We start from the raw sequence: 17,149 nt of genomic DNA on the forward strand, positions 1-17,149 counted from the left end.
TAAGTTGTCCAGGTTGAAACTGTAAATCAGGACAGTGGTGACCTTACTAAAGGGGCTTCCAAACTGTGGGTGTATGGATGATGGTGATGGTGATGGCCTGTTTTTGTCAACCTGAGATATACCTAAAAATGTCTCCATCAAGGGTATCTTGATTGAGAACAATCTTCTCCAAGATTATCCTCTAGGCAAGTCTGTGGAACATATTCTTGATTGATTATTGATGCGGGAGGTGCTACCCTTGCACCCTGAGTTGTATGAGAAAGCAGGCTAAGCAGGCCAAGGGGAGAAGTCAGTGAGGAGCACTGCTCTCTAGTCTCTAATTCAATTCCTACCTCCAGGTTTCTCCTACCTTGCTTGGCTTCCTGCCCTGACTCCCATTAGTGGCGGACTACTATCAGGAATTGTATGATGAAATAAACCTCTCCAAGTTGCTTTTGGTCATGGTGTTTTATCACAGCAATAGAAAATATACCAGGACTGTGGTAAAATTCAGCTTGCTGACATAAAATGGAAGGATCTAAGGGGTGATAGATGTTTGTGTCGGAGGGTCCTGCAAACCGACTTAACCTTTTTATTTTTAAACTGCTTTCTTTCTTCTGAATGCAGAAAATCAAAATGACTGGATGTTTTGTTCTTGTTGTTGTTGTTGTTATTGTTGTTGTTGCTGCTGCTGCTGCTGCTGCTGCTGTTGAGGGGTTTCTGTTTGTTTGATTCTGGTTGCTTTTGTTTGGTTTTTGTGTTTTTATTCTGTAGTGTCATTTTGTTTTTGTAATAGTCTTGCTCTGCAGACTAGGCTGGTCTCAAAACTGTGGTCCTCCTTGAAATAAAAGGGTTTTGAAACTATGGATCATCTAAAAATAAGGACGAAAAATAAGGATCAGGGAGTGGAAGATTTGCCAGATTCAACTCAAATCTAAAATACAACTCACTTAATCCTGCACACAAGTTAAATATTTGTATCTCTATTGAATGCTTCATTCAGTGACTAATAGTGGGGGTCCAATTCCTATTTGAAGCATAGATTTTGACATACAGTAGATCACTGAGTTTCAGGATGGAAATAGTTCCTGTAAATGACAGCAATTAGCAAGCCTATGGCGAGGTGAGAAAGGAGTACGTTATCCAGGAAAGAGTCTCAGTTGCAATGAGACTCTGCTGAAGTCCTGTGAATCCTGACTTAACACTGAATATATGAGAGCAAAATGAGCCGCAAACCATGAACTGGACCAGTAAATTTTAAGAGTTGGGGCTATACGATTGAATTGTTTCATCTTATCTCCCTCTTCTCAGGGCAGAATAGTGGAAAACCTAGTCAGCAGTCACTGAAATACATGGCCTATGCCCTCCAAACAGCATCACGGAGGTTCAAGTTTTACCAGTGGCTTTGTGATAACTGACAAAATTGAAGTTCTATTTATTCATGCATTTATTGCCCCTGATCAAATCCAAAGCTAGGGAAACACAAATTAATGAAATTAATTTGGTGCCTCAGACACCAAAGAGGGAGATAAATGGATCAACAAGCAATTATAGTACAATGATAAGCTCGATTAAAAGGTTATGCACAAAGGGCCTCCAGAGCAAAGACAGGGAAATGCAAATAGTGTCAGGCTAAGTAATGGGATTGCAACAGGTGGTCATTTGAACTGAGCCAAAGGGGCACAGAGAACGGAAGTAGATCTGATCTAGACAGAGGAGTGAGAAGCGGCCATTGCAGAGGCACAGAGGGGTGACTGGTGACTCTGATTGACATGAAGTGGGTGATTTTGTTGCAGGAAGGAAAGAAAATGAATTTTAAGGGTAAAGCCTTTGCACATCAGTGACTTTGGAACCGCCTAAAGAAGAGGTAGTTAAACACATGATAAGACACAAGCTTTCAGAACAATCAGCAAAAGATGCTGCACATGGGTGAGGGAACAGGTTCTGAAGAATAGCAAAGAAAGTGTAAAGATTTTTCTTAAAATGTGTGTGTGTGTGTATGTGCGCGCGCGCACTTGATTGCATTGTGTGAGTATACCTATGATATTATGTATATGTGTGCAAGGTATATGAGAGAGAGAGAGAGAGAGAGAGAGAGAGAGAGAGAGAGAGAGTGAACGTATAAGTGTGTGTTGGACAGTGTATGTGCATGTGCTCATTTCTGTCCTGGAAAGTAGAGGAGAATATCAGGACTCCTGCTCTGTCACTGTCTACCTCCTTATTCCTTTGACAAAGGTCTCTGTTGAACATAGAGCTTTACCAGTGGCCAACGGTCCCCAGTATTCTTCCTGTCTCCATCCCTCCAGCACTGGGGTTACAAGCACAGGGCCACACCTGGCATTTTACAGGAATGCTGACATATGAACTCAAGTCCCCATGTTTACTCAGTAAGGACTTTGATGCACACAGCTATCTCCCTAAGCCCCCTGGCAACTTTGCTTAGGACTTAAATTTATCAAACCCTGCCCAAATATTTATTTGCAGGAAAGAGACCTAGAAAGACAAGGATGCCCTAAAGCATTAGCTTGGCTCTGTGAGAATGTGGGAGCACCTGTGGGATGGCGTGACTCAGAACACTCTAGATTCCAATATCATTTGGCAGGAAAGAATCTGAGAGGAGAAACTGCTGTTCCAGGAAACAAATCATGTACTCAAAATCACCTTAAGGATATCACACCAAGTTTCTCCCATGCATGTACAACACACACACACACACACACACACACACACACGACTGACTATGGATCAAAAGCAGGTTAATTCTAGTTCTTTCTTTCTCCTCAGAGATAGTGACTACGTCATAAGTGTGACACATTTTCAGTATTGTTTGTCCTTATTTCAGTGTTAATTTGACATATAATGTCACTATATATTATGGAATGTGGTGTAACAATTCAAAAGACATATACAATGTGTAATAAGCAAATTAATAAGATCATTTATTCACCACCTAAATTATATTTATTGCATCAACCTAATATTTAGTTTATCATTTTATCACTCTTTTTACTTTTATTCCCTGAAATGTTTTCAACTCAAAGGTATAACTTCAAAATCTCTCATAACCGATTAATCTGCAGCATCAGGCATCATTCCCTTGAAGAATCCACTAAGCTTACTTATAATATGCTTTCTGTGCTCCCAATAAAACAGGAAAATAATCATTTTCACTTATTTGAGAGCACATACTGACCACATTGAGGCATCTCATACATAGATATTTAGAATGAATTTTTTTTGAGTAATACACTTTTAGCTATTCTAATGTCCATAATATCCTATTTCATGATTCAGAATATGTACATTTTCATACTAAGGCACTGAAATAATTCCCGATTATTTTAGTATTGTAAGTAATTTTATGTGAAATATATGGAGATATATGTATGCATACATATATATCACGGTTCTTTTGGAGCCATTTACCTAGAGTAACTCGGTCTACAGATGTACATATTAATACTTAAACTGTACTTGATATTACCAAATTCTTTTCCCAGGATCGTTGTCACCCCTCATTCCGCCTGCTTGGCCACACTCGCTGGTATTTAACATAACTAGAATGTATCTCTTTCACACTACAGAAAAATAAAAATATCACCTCAGTATTTTATGGACGTATGCTTTCTGATTACCCACTACTGAAGAGCACAGTCTTCAGGCATGCCCTGGCTCCCTAAGTATCCTCTTTGCATGGCCTCTTCATACTTTTTCTTAGCCATTTATAGGTGGCATCTTTATATACGCCCGTATCTTCTGATGAAATGTGGTCTAGTTTTATATTTGTCAGTATCTTTAGTCCCTTAGGAAATTTCTAACCACGTGTAGTCTATAATTTCTTTATCCTGATATCATCTATCATTTATCTATAATCTATTATCTATCTCTATTATCTATATATTTGCTATCATCTATTTATTATAAAGATATGTATTATCTGTCTACGCATATTTTTATCTATCTTCCTAATACTTTTATTCATGTAGATTTAGTTTCCTTTTTGACATTTGGTCTCTAATGTATGTTAAATTTATTTTAATAAACATTGTAAAGTTGTTAGTTTATTCTTAAATAAATATAATTAATGATGACTCTTTTTCAATCCACACCCTCCCCATCTTCCGCCGTCTGTAGCTGAGTAAACGCTAGAGTCATATTCTGTTCCACTTGCTCTGTTTAGTTATCTCCTAGCTAATGTCAAACAACACCAGGCTGTCATGGATGCCTTTTATGAATCAGCTTGTGGGCAATTCTTTATTTTCTGCTTTCTTAATAATTTTAGAATTTTCCATTCTCATTATTTAGTTTCCATATGCATATCGAATCTTGTCAACTCTTTCATCTATGCATCATAACTAGGAGTCATTTCATTAAAATTTCACCAGGTTTATAAATTGACTGAAAAACACTACACAATTTTACAATATTGAAACACAACGCATGAATTTAAATAGGCATACTGTCTCACTAATTATTCAGGACTTCTCCGTCTCTCAACAGTATTCGTGGGGTGTGGTTTTTTTTTTTTTTGGTATAATATAATAGCTTTATCGTAGTTTGCTCGCACTTATTCCTAGGATCATATATATTTTAGTTGGTATTAAGAAAAGTATTTAACTCTAATATATTTTTAACGGGCTAGTTCTGATATAAAAGGCGGGGAGTCAATGCCACCATTTCTCAGTTAGTTCATCCCAATTGCACTATTTACTAGTCCCTACCTTACCAAACTCATCTTCTCAATTTTCAAATAATGCCAGCAACACTTCATAAAGTGGTTGAGGGACTAAATGAGCTAATATATGCAGGGTGCCAGGCGCAGACTAATCAAATCTAAATATTAGCTGTAAGTGTAAGAACAATATTAATTTGTATAATGGACTATCTAAGAACCTTACAAACCTCCCTGTTAGCTCAAATAATTCATGGGTTATTTTGGATTTTCCTTTGAATAATGACACAGTCTACAAGTTGGAGCAAATGTAGTTTCTCCTCACTTTCTTACAGTCCTAGATATTTCTTATCCTATTAGATTCCAATGACATTATCATAGATGAGGAAGCAAATTGAGGCACAGGCTAAAATGTCACCTCTATTTGTGGGTCTACATGAGAGCAATAGTTTTTAATCAGATTAACCTGGGCCGATTGCACTTCTAGTTTGTTATGAGTCATGACAAGTTCTACATCTTCTTTGTTCAATCTCTACACAGCAGTCTACACTGAACAGTACTTAAGCAATAGTACACATTGGGCCCGGGATCAGCAAGCTACAACCTACACCACCTATTTGGTTTTTTTTTTTTGAGTTTTTTTTTTGTTGTTGTTTTGTTTTTTGTTTTTTGTTTTTTTTTTTATTAACTTGAGTATTTCTTATTTACATTTCAAGTGTTATTCCCTTTCCCGGTTTCCGGGCAAACATCCCCCTAATCCCTTCCCCTCCCCTACTTTATGGGTGTTCCCCTCCCCATCCTCCCCCCATTGCCGCCCTCCCCCCAACAATCTAGTTCACTGGGGGTTCAGTCTTAGCAGGACCCAGGGCTTCCCCTTCCACTGGTGCTCTTACTAGGATATTCATTGCTACCTATGAGGTCAGAGTCCAGGGTCAGTTCATGTATAGTCTTTAGGTAGTGGCTTAGTCCCTGGAAGCTCTGGTTGCTTGGCATTGTTGTACATATGGGGTCTCGAGCCCCTTCAAGCTCTTCCAGTTCTTTCTCTGATTCCTTCAACGGGGGTCCTATTCTCAGTTCAGTGATTTGCTGCTGGCATTCACCTCTGTATTTGCTGTATTCTGGCTGTGTCTCTCAGGAGCAATCTACATCCAGCTCCTGTCGGCCTGCACTTCTTTGCTTCATCCATCTTGTCTAATTGGATGGCTGTATATGTATGGGCCACATGTGGGGCAGGCTCTGAATGGGTGTTCTTTCTGTGTCTGTTTTAATCTTTGCCTCTCTATTCCCTGCCAAGGGTTTTCTTGTTCCCCTTTTAAAGAAGGAGTGAAGCATTCACATTTTGATCATCCGTCTTGAGTTTCATTTGTTCTAGGCATCTAGGGTAATTCAAGCATTTGGGCTAATAGCCAGTTAACAATGAGTGCATACCATGTGTGTTATTCTGTGATTGGGTTACCTCACTCAGGATGATATTTTCCAGTTCCAACCATTTGCCTACGAATTTCATAAAGTCATTGTTTTTGATAGCTGAGTAATATTCCATTGTGTAGATGTACCACATTTTCTGTATCCATTCCTCTGTTGAAGGGCATCTGGGTTCTTTCCATTTTCTGGCTATTATAAATAAGGCTGCGATGAACATAGTGGAGCACGTGTCTTTTTTATATGTTGGGGCATCTTTTGGGTATATGCCCAAGAGAGGTATAGCTGGATCCTCAGGCAGTTCAATGTCCAATTTTCTGAGGAACCTCCAGACTGATTTCCAGAATGGTTTTACCAGTCTGCAATCCCACCAACAATGGAGGAGTGTTCCTCTTTCTCCGCATCCTCGCCAGCATCTGCTGTCACCTGAGTTTTTGATCTTAGTCATTCTCACTGGTGTGAGGTGAAATCTCAGGGTTGTTTTGATTTGCAATTCCCTTATGACTAAAGATGTTGAACATTTCTTTAGGTGTTTCTCAGCCATTCGGCATTCCTCAGCTGTGAATTCTTTGTTTAGCTCTGAACCCCATTTTTAATAGGGTTATTTGTCTCCCTGCGGTCTAACTTCTTGAATTCGTTGTATATTTTGGATAAAAGGCCTCTATCTGTTGTAGGATTGGTAAAGATATTTTCCCAATCTGTTGGTTGCCGTTTTGTCCTAACCACAGTGTCCTTTGCCTTACAGAAGCTTTATGAGATCCCATTTGTCGATTCTTGATCTTAGAGCATAAGCCATTGGTGTTTTGTTCAGGAAATTTTTTCCAGTGCCCATGTGTTCCACATGCTTCCCTAGTTTTTCTTCTATTAGTTTGAGTGTATCTGGTTTGATGTGGAGGTCCTTGATCCACTTGGACTTAAGCTTTGTACAGGGTGATAAGCCTGGATCGATCTGCATTCTTCTACATGTTGACCTCCAGTTGAACCAGCATCATTTGCTGAAAATGCTATCTTTTTTTCCATTTGATGGTTTTGGCTCCTTTGTCAAAAATCAAGTGACCATAGGTGTGTGGGTTCATTTCTGGGTCTTCAATTCTGTTCCATTGGTCTATCTGTCTGTCTTTGTACCAATACCATGCAGTTTTTATCACTATTGCTCTGTAATACTGCTTGAGTTCAGGGATAGTGATTTCCCCTGAAGTCCTTTTATTGTTGAGGATAGTTTTAGCTATCCTGGGTTTTTTGTTATTCCAGATGAATTTGCAAATTGTTCTGTCTAACTCTTTGAAGAATTGGATTGGTAAATGAATAAATACTAAGGAGAATCGGGAGGAGAAGAAAGGGACAATTACTGGGACACAGTCACCACCACTGGATTGTTTGCTCCATGGCTGGTTTCAAGCTCTGAGATCAGAGGTGATCGGCTGACCCAGAGACAGTACAGTCAGCAAAGTCAAAAACATTCACCGCCTTTCTTTCTCTCATTATAAAAAAAAATTCCCACCTTGATATTCAAAAATTTAAGAGTTGCATCAAATTTCCCTCTATACTGGTGGTGCAAAAGCATGCAGGAAATAGCTCAAAATGATTTAGTCTGTAGTTTTTCTTTTTTTATTGGTTATTTTATTTATTTACATTTCAAATGGTATTTCTCTTCCCAGTTTCCCCTCCACAAACCCTCTATCCCCTCCCCCTCCCTCTATGAGGGAGCTTACCCACCCACTCACTTCTGCCTCAGCATCCTAGCATTCCCCTAGGCTGGGTCATTGAGCCTCCACAGGACCAAGGGGCTCCCCTTTCATTGGCGCCAGATAAGGCAATCCTTTATTATATATGCAGCTGGAGCCATGAGTCCCTCCATGTGTATTCTTTGTTTGGTGGTTTAGTCCCTGGGAGCTTTGGGGGAACTGTTGGTTGATATTGTTGTTCTTCCTATGAGGTTACAAACCCCTTCAGCTCCTATAGTTCTTTCTTAATTTTTTTCCAATCTTCCCTAATTTCTGTTCCTTATGTTTCATCTTTATTTATGGTTCTCTGTTTCCCTTTTCCTCTTATCTCTCCTTTCCTGTCTCCTTTTTTATTTTTTCTCATCTTTTTTCTTTCCTCCCCAACCAAGCTTTAAGATCCAACCAAGATCTAATCCTCAGATTATATAACAAAGCTGGCCAGACGTTATATTGTCTAGTCTATGCCATGTACTTGACTAGATTATATCATTCAAATTCATTCTTTCCAAAATAAATTGAACACCTTTTGCTTGATACTGTTGTAGGGCCTTGAAACGAATCAACCAATAAGTCTTGCCCTTGGGAAGGCTGCATTCTAGTTGAGGGAAAGAAAGAATATAAATAAATAGACAAACAAACAAAAAAATAATCAGGGTCAGTGAGATAGCTCAGAGGGAAAAAACCCTTACTGTCTGTGTGATAATTTGAGTTTGATCTCAAAAATCTTTGTGGTGGAATTAAAGATCCAACTCCTGAATGCTGGACTCTGACCTCAGCATTTGCTCAATGGCATGCTTGTTTTGTCTCTCCCTCCCTCTGAAAATAAATGTAATGTTTTTAAAGATCAAATTGTAAGCATTCCCTCAGGACTGCTGTGGCCTCATTGACCTTGTGGCTTCTGCAAACTGTTTCCTACAGCAGCAAGCACATGGAGTGCTTCTATAAAAATCCATCCTGGGGTTGGGGATTTAGCTCAGTGGTAGAGCACTTGCCTAGCAAGCGCAAGGCCCTGGGTTCGGTCCCCAGCTCCGAAAAAAAGAAAAAAAATCCATCCTATTCCACCACTCCAAATCCTTCTACAACTCTCAGCTTTGTTCAGAGGGTCTCCATACTCCTCCCAAGCTCAGCTATTCTTTCTCCTTCACATATCTCAGGCACCCCATGCTGCTCCCTAGACACACCAGAAGTCTTGCTATGGGTCTTGTATTCACCTTGATCCTTCTCCAAGTCTCTGTTCAGTTGGTACCTGCTCAGTGGGGTTCATCACGTTCCTCTACAAAATTATTCTGCCTCTCTTCTCCCTCTTCTCAAGTAATAGGAAACTCTAATAGGGCTTTGTACAAGAGTAAGTCAGAGGTTTAGAAATGAGAAGAGCCTGTGGCATGGTCTGTTTATAGCAAGTGAAGGCAATCTTGCAAGGTTATGCTGGAGGCAATAAAAGATTTGGGCTTAACACTAAAAGCAAAGAGAGGCTACTTCAGGAGTATTTTTAGCAAATGGTGAAGGAGAGCTTGCTCTTCTCTTTAAAGATTTGTCTGCCACCATGAAAGTATGGCTTAGAAGGGGACAAGGATGTGAAGGTGGGGTGATGTGGAAGGTGGTTGACAGGAAACAGACTCAAGTCAAGGAATGTGCCCAATGGGAGTGAGTGAAAAGAGAGAGTTCATTTTCTGGAGGAGGTGAAAACTTCTAGATGGAAAAGCTTCACTCCAACTATGGTTTAGGATGAAGGATAGAGTGAGCTCTGCTTCAACACCACTTCTTCCCAACAACATGAATTCGTATTTGCACAAGATTTTATTTCAGTGTCTTTTTTCGTTGAAGATAAAAGTGGGATGCTATTTTTCAAAGGATAAGAAAAACCAGGTTGTGCCTTTTTTATTTTTTAATTCCCATGATTGTTTACATTAAATAGCTCATCGCGGTCATGAAAAAACATCTATACATCATGTCAGCTTGTTCTGAGTCCTCAGTAGACTGGATGGTGCCTGTCCACACTGCTACAGAGGCACCTTCTTTACTGTGTTGTTGTTGTTGTTGTCGTCGTCGTCGTCGTCGTCGTCGTCGTTGTTGTTGTTTTTCATTTCTTTTCTTTGAAACATTTTCTTCTTTTATGGGTTGTTTCTTTATTTACATTTCAAATGCTATCCCCTTTTCCTGGTTTCCCCTCTGGAAACCCACTATCCCATCCTCCTCCCTCTGCTTCTATGAGGGTACTCGCCCACCTACCACTTCCTCCTGCCTCCCCACTCCTGCCTCATATGCATTCCCCTACACTGGGGCATTGAGCCTTCACAGGACCAAGGGCCTCTCCTCCCATTGATGCCCAACATATGTGGCTGGAGCCGTGGGTCGCTCCATGTGTACTCTTAGCAGAAAGAAGGATAGGAAAGTACTGACGGTCCTGTTATCCAGAAAAGGCTGAATCCCAGATAGCGTACAATGAAGAGGGCAGTAACACGTGCCTGCAGCTTGTTTTTATACAGAACAGAGGTTCCAGTTCACACTGTGGGAACTGGGCTGTCATACCTGATGGCTTTTGACTGGATTGCAGCATGGCAGGTGTCGTACTACGGTAAGAGAAAACAGGAGACCAACCAGAGGTCTGGGGATTTTCACTCTTTTAATAATAGTAAAAAGATATAATCTGATATTGCAAGAACTAATCCATTCCTGTAAGATCTGACAACTCTATGAAAACAGAATTAACCCTTCTCATAATCCTTTCTCCTTGCCCTACCCACATTCCAGTGCTATCTACTAATACGGTACAGCTCTCAATGCATGTTTCGAAGACCAAGTTTCCAACCTTTAACTCTGTGTGTGCATATTTATGTGTACACATATGCCATGTGCACATATCTAGATAAATCTTCAAGGGACACACTCAAACTACATTCAACTTAGCATATAGGAATGGAATGGACCTCAATCGAGACACAGCTCACCTCAAATATGGGCCCATCACAGCACATTCCAATGACTCCACAATTCTGCAGACGGTTGACACAATTTGATTGTAACATTTTCCTTTTAGCCTTTCTTCTCTTAGTGAGTGGGCAATGGATCTATTGATTATACCATAAAGATAATAAGGGGAGGAAGAAAGGCAGAAAGGGCTGCTTTCCTCTTTAATTGTTTTTCTAAATTCTTCCTTTGGCTTATTTACTCAAAAGTGAATGCAAAATTTACTATTATAGGAAAAGTGTTTCTCAGCATGGCATGGTATAAATGCTATCTTCACACAAAGCTTAAAACCTCTAAGATGTTAAATAATCACATTTAAATTTTAAATTACATTCTAGATCATGTAGTACATTAATCATAATAAAATATTTTCAAAATATTTGAATAATTGAAACAGACAATGCAATTTTCTTTCCCACTCATCAACACACATACACATACACGTGCACGAGTGCACACACACACACATACACACCACATACACACATACATCACACTTGCACATCATACACACAGACATCACACACATTTACATACACACACACAACACATGCACATACACACACATATACAACATACATGCATACACACACATACTCTCAAAAGTGATCTCTAGAACAGGAACATTACCATCATATGTGAGTTTTACTAGACTCCAGAGACTTTGGACTCACTATAGGCACTGAATAAGAAGTTCGTGGGTGGGACTGCTAACACAGCTTTAAGAACTGCTGTTTTAGAAGTAGTGCTTCCTCACACACTTAGCAAAAAAAAAAAAAGGAAGGTTATGGTGCTTATACAATTGGCCTACACTCTGCTAAGTGCATGAGGCTGCCAAACCCTAGAAGCTACAACCCCGGGAGTTCAGCTGCCCCTCCCCAGTCCTGCTGACCTAACTGTTTCCAATCAGCAGAGAAATAACACAGAACAAGAAGACATGAATACATATGACTAGCTACCACAGCCTAAATCATCTAGATACCTATCGCTACAGAAGACCACATAGGCTGTGGTATATTTGTTCACTGAAACCTCACTCAGATAAAATGAATACATGATGCTACCCATGTTCCACACCGAAAAACTCAGAAGTATAATTTTGAATAAAAAAGGTCGGAACACATAGTTTTTTTTAATGTTTATATAATATTTATAATGTGCTGGGAGTATCAGATATTATTGTGTCCTTGTGTAGTAAAATTATACAGATGGAGAGAAGGGAGAAAATCAGTCATGAGTAGTTAGCTCTGAGAAGGAGGGAGGGGAGGCAAGCATGTAAGAGGGCTCAATCAATTCTATTTCTTTGAAAATCAGAATAAAGCGATTGATTAAGATATGATCCAGGAAGGCCAGGGATAGCGGCACAGGGACAGCTCCCACTGTTTGCTATGCCCTTTCAAACTGATGAGCTCTCTCATTAAAATATTGATAAGGAGAAGCCTTAGCTGGAGTCTGTCTAACTGCCTGAGCTGAAGGCCGAGTCTACAGTTGTAGTTCTTTCTTGTCACAGACTATTGTCTCTCTGAGACTGGGTTTCCTAATTTGCAAAACAGAGGAAGCCGAGTTTCAAGACACGTCTGTGTCTTGTACTCTCTTTCTCTCTTTGATCTGTTTTTGAGTTTGAACAGAAAACCCGGAGTCCCTTTTCTTTCCCTGTCCATACATGGCTGTGCTTCCTGGACACTTGCTCCTTGTCCAACTGTCCGCCCTAATATCCCCTTGTTTACAATGGCCCAGTAAAATGAGACAGGACTAATAGCCGGTCACAAAACAGGAATCACGGAACTTGTGATTTAAAATATATTTTAAGGCAGAAAGAATAAAAATAAAACAAAAACTGTTTGGCCCAAGGACAGGTGGTATGGGATTAACAAAGCTACTGACCTTGAATTTATAAGCACCCTTTCCTTGAAGGAGAGTCCTTTGCCTTGGCAATGCAGCTCACCGAGCACATAATATCCTACATTACCATGCTGTTTTTCTATACCTAGCCGCATCCTTGCCCCTGCCCAGCGTCAGAAATGGTCCCACCAACTCTCTAGCTGACGACAAAGGAACACTAAGCTTCTTACTTTCAGACAATGGTTCTTTCCATGTTCCCTAGGTTATGCCTTACCACGGGAAATTTCCTTACCAAACAGGTTGATCTTTCAGACCCTCTTTAAAGGACATTATCTCAGTAGCATAAAGATCATAAGAAAGGATGAGTAATTTTAACAAGTTTATCACAAGATATTTAAATGTATTAAAAAGTATGTATTTCAGTGATATTTACTCTATTATTTTTGCTAATTTTCAAAATCAGCGGACCAGACTCTTTAGATGGCATTTTCAAGTTGTGCTTTGTGATGCTGTATCACAAGATACAAGGTTTCAGGCACACTTTAGGCATTTGACCAGAGTAGTGTTTAAGAATATATTTCATTCTGAGTGGCTAGAAGTGTAAGTCACAATAGGGCAGGGGTTAGAGTACATGGGACAGTTTGAGTGGCAGAAAGAGTAGGAGAAATATGATGTAATTACATTATACTTTCAAAAAAGTATTATAAAAAACAAAACTAGAGGCACTACAATCATAAAAAGTCAATAATCTATTTTGAAAACTGATACAAGATACAAATGGTTACAAAAAAAGTCAGCAGGACTAGAGAGATGGCTCAGTGGTTAAGAGCACTGACTGCTCTTCCAGAGGTCCTGAGTTCAATTCCCAGCAACCATATGGTGACCCATCTGTAATGGGATCTGATGCCCTCTTCTGGTATGCATGAAGAGATCGACAGTGTATATGTTACATAAATAAATAATTTTTTTAAAGGTCAGCAAATCTGACTTTGGTTCTAAGATAGACTAAGTGAGTTTCAGTATCGCTTAGTGCCACACTGCTAATCTACGATGTACAAAGTGGGCTTTGCAACTTACAGGGTCCCTTCCATATCTTCAGTCTTTCAAATCTGTGTAATAACTAAAGAAGCCAATCATTCTTCCAGTGGAGATGTGCCCAGTTTAAATTTTTAACTATTTTGTTGGAAAATGATAGACGTATTCATGGGTAGGACCCATCTGTTCTAGAGTCAATGCCATGTGCATGCTGGTGTTTACTTATTGTTATTATATAAATTATATGTTTGTGATATTTAGCATAAGGGGCAATGAATTATTTTCTCAATTAAACAAAATACCCAGTATCTGTCACACGGCAGAAGGATATAGTTAGTCAATTCAAAGTTAATTAATAAGACTAATTAGTAAGTTCATACTAGGCCATGGACTATGTTAAGTGTTCATGAATATTTTTCTCCTTTAAAATTTAAGGTGATTCTGAAAAGTGGGTATTTCCCACCTACTACAGCATCACTGTGCATTAAAACCCAATCAGGAGCCGAGTCTGTCCTGATATGCCTTGATCACAGTGTTCCTAGCTAAAAGGCATTGATTCACAAGGCGCTTTACAGATCTTCTCTCATGGGGATCACTCCAAGAACTCCTACCCCTTTCAACATTTACCCTTACCTTCGTGCTTCCTGCTAAAGGACTCCTCTGAAATGGCCCAGTGTGCATTATTACCATGTTCCCCTAGTGATTGGAGAACTCACTCCAAGCTAAAGTAAGGAGGTCACCAAAAGGGAAGAACTAAGTGGAATCTGTCCAGAACTTATTCTTTAGATAAGCACAATCAACATTTATTACCAACTATGGATTGTTGATGCCATAATTCATACATGCATCATCTTCTCTCCACTTAATTTCTCTGACATATCATGTTATATAGATGAACTTCATAACTTCCTGTGACGGGAACTCTTGGTGTGGTCAAGAAATGCAGTCAATAATTTGGATTGCAACAAAACATCTAATGGGTCTTTTTGCTTGTGAATGGGAGAAAAGGAAAGAATTGTTACTAGAGATTAGGACAACTAGTAACTAGTTACGCTGTGCTGATAAAAAGACTAATGAGGGAAAGGATCTTGACCTGCACAAAGAATTCTGCTACAGGGTATCAGTGGCATAGATAGCAAGGACCCAAAGTGGAAAGATGTAGCCGAGTAGGATAATAAATATGTTCCATAAACCAAAATAGATGTGACAGAGTGAAGAGATGGATCAAGCTGAACAAATTGAAATTTAACAGAGATAATTTTAGGATTCAAAAAACAGACTTCTCAGGTATGTCATGTTTTAAAAAAACCTCACGTCTACTTTGAAAAAGACATCGAAAGTCGAGCAATGCTAGTTTTATTTGAACCAACAAGGCCTGCTACCCGATAGGCTTGCACCCCCTTCTGGGACAATAATGAAAGGTATATTGGAAAGTGAGGCCACAGGCCTTCTCTTGTCAGAATTGACAACTGAACTGGGCACTGCAGATCTTTGGAAGTTGAAATTTAAATTAAAAATTGATATTGAATCTTAAAGAAACAAACGTACTAGACATTTAATTTCTCATACCAGATTGATTAAAAAAAATCAAAGTTTACAATGTCAAGTAGAGAGACATTTTAAAGGGGATCTTTAGTCTGAAAGAAAATAGAATAGGAATATAACATCTTCAAAGGTCTTTAAGTGTCCATGGAATGAAAATAGTCTTATTCTGAAGGATGACCTAAAGAGGTAAAAGACACAAGGTAGAAGGATACACGAGGTAGAGAAACGGAGTTTCTCCATGTTGAGTACAGAAACAATCTAAACTATTTCTAATTACACATGGGATTCAGGCAGGGATCAGTAGGACATTGCCTAAATGAATGTTGAGTTCTTTTGCCAGACCAAGGGGGAAAGGCTTATGTGCATTACTAACACTCAACAACCAATGGTTTGAAGTTCAATCTGCTCTCCATATGTTATGCAAATATAGGACAAGCACATGATTTGATTATTCTCAATGTAGAATGAATGTCAAATTCTAATTAATTGGATCTCGCCATTTAATTTTTTTAAATAATTCAGAGGGAAATGAGATTGAAGACAATTTTCTCTCAGGAAAAAGAAATGTTTACAAAGTAAACCTTTAGTAGAGCCAAGATTCCTAGAGAAAAATCTCACCCTTATATCTCCAGGCAAAAACCACATCATTAAAAATAATTGGATTATGATTTCTGTATGAAGAAATAATCTCGATCTCCTAAATCTCTCAGCGGGCCAGGGAGGGCTAACAGTCATAAGATCTTTTTAGCACCACTCATTTTTTAAATGCTCCATGAACTTGAAGATGATAAAGTGTCTTTAAGAGCTTTCGTTTGAACCTAGCATCCCCAAACATTAAATCAAGTCTCATTAATTCAAGTAATTCAAGGAATTTCTTTTTAAATTTTGCCGTTTGGGTTTTCTTGACTATGGATAAGCAAGAAATGACCATAGATTATTCCTAGCGAGAAAAAAAAAGTGGTTCTCAACTAGAGAGAGACGCATGTATTATAAATCAGCTGATACTTACCTCACAGGTAAGCCAGAACACATGGGAGCCAGTCTTAAATTCTAGAAGCTCTGAGTCAGCACACAGAATTAAGTGCTTCCAGATGTGTGATCATCAGCAGAGCTTGGGGGGCAGTTGGGGGGACAGGGTGTAACCTGTGCAGCTGCACGGGCTGTGTGTCTAGGAGCTGTGTGAACTCGGTCTAATGCTTTTTTATGCCTTTAAAAACTATAATGATTTTGAGCTCTGGACCCTGAACGTGATGTAGGTGGTTCCTGGAGACAGACAAGCAGCCACTAAGGTACAGAGAGGTAAACTACTGGTAGCATCTAAACATAGCTATATTTATTAACGAGGTACAATATCCTGTAATCAAGACGCAGCCCGTTGGTTAGAGGGATAAAGAATCACTTTGCTTGTCTAATCTATAAACCAAAGCAAATTGACGAATCTGCTAATTGTTTGTCTCTGCTGCAGATGTGAGCTGCCAGGAGCCAGTGGAGCTTCAGTATTCAAAAGTAATCAGCCACCATTTACAACTCCATCAAAAAGTCATGTATCGCTTTCAGAAGGCCCAGAATTTTGGTACATTTTTTCCCCCTGGAGTTGTAGAAGGAATGATGAGGCATATGTGGATTTTAAAACAACACAACAATCTCTTCATCTCACCACGGAAAATCCAAAGTAGCAAAGGACACTTGTCTCTTATTCTCCAGAGTACAAACTGCCGAAGCAATGGGTACGTGGAATGCAGGAACACTGAACCTTCGCTCAACTCTCCTCTCCTTAACTAGAGTTGCAACGTTGCTCTGGTCACTTAACACATACACACCTTCCTTCCTTTACAGGACAGAGAACTACCAAGCCTAGAAGCATCACAAATAGAATCTCTCGTGCATATCACTGCCTTCACTTTAGCCTCTGCTTTGTGAATCTGAAAATGAATCTAGAGCTGAGACAATCAGGGGAAAAAAA

General features: G+C 39.3%; 1 protein-coding gene across 7 annotated transcripts in view; it reads right to left on the reverse strand.

The window, feature by feature from the left end:
* Positions 1-17,149, reverse strand: part of Grm8 (glutamate metabotropic receptor 8) — a 906,417-nt gene that overhangs the window by 662,048 nt on the left and 227,220 nt on the right.

This window comes from Rattus norvegicus, chromosome 4, assembly GCF_021556685.1.
Source record: "Rattus norvegicus strain SHRSP/BbbUtx chromosome 4, alternate assembly SHRSP_T2T, whole genome shotgun sequence".
Classification (NCBI taxonomy): Eukaryota; Metazoa; Chordata; class Mammalia; order Rodentia; family Muridae; genus Rattus; species Rattus norvegicus.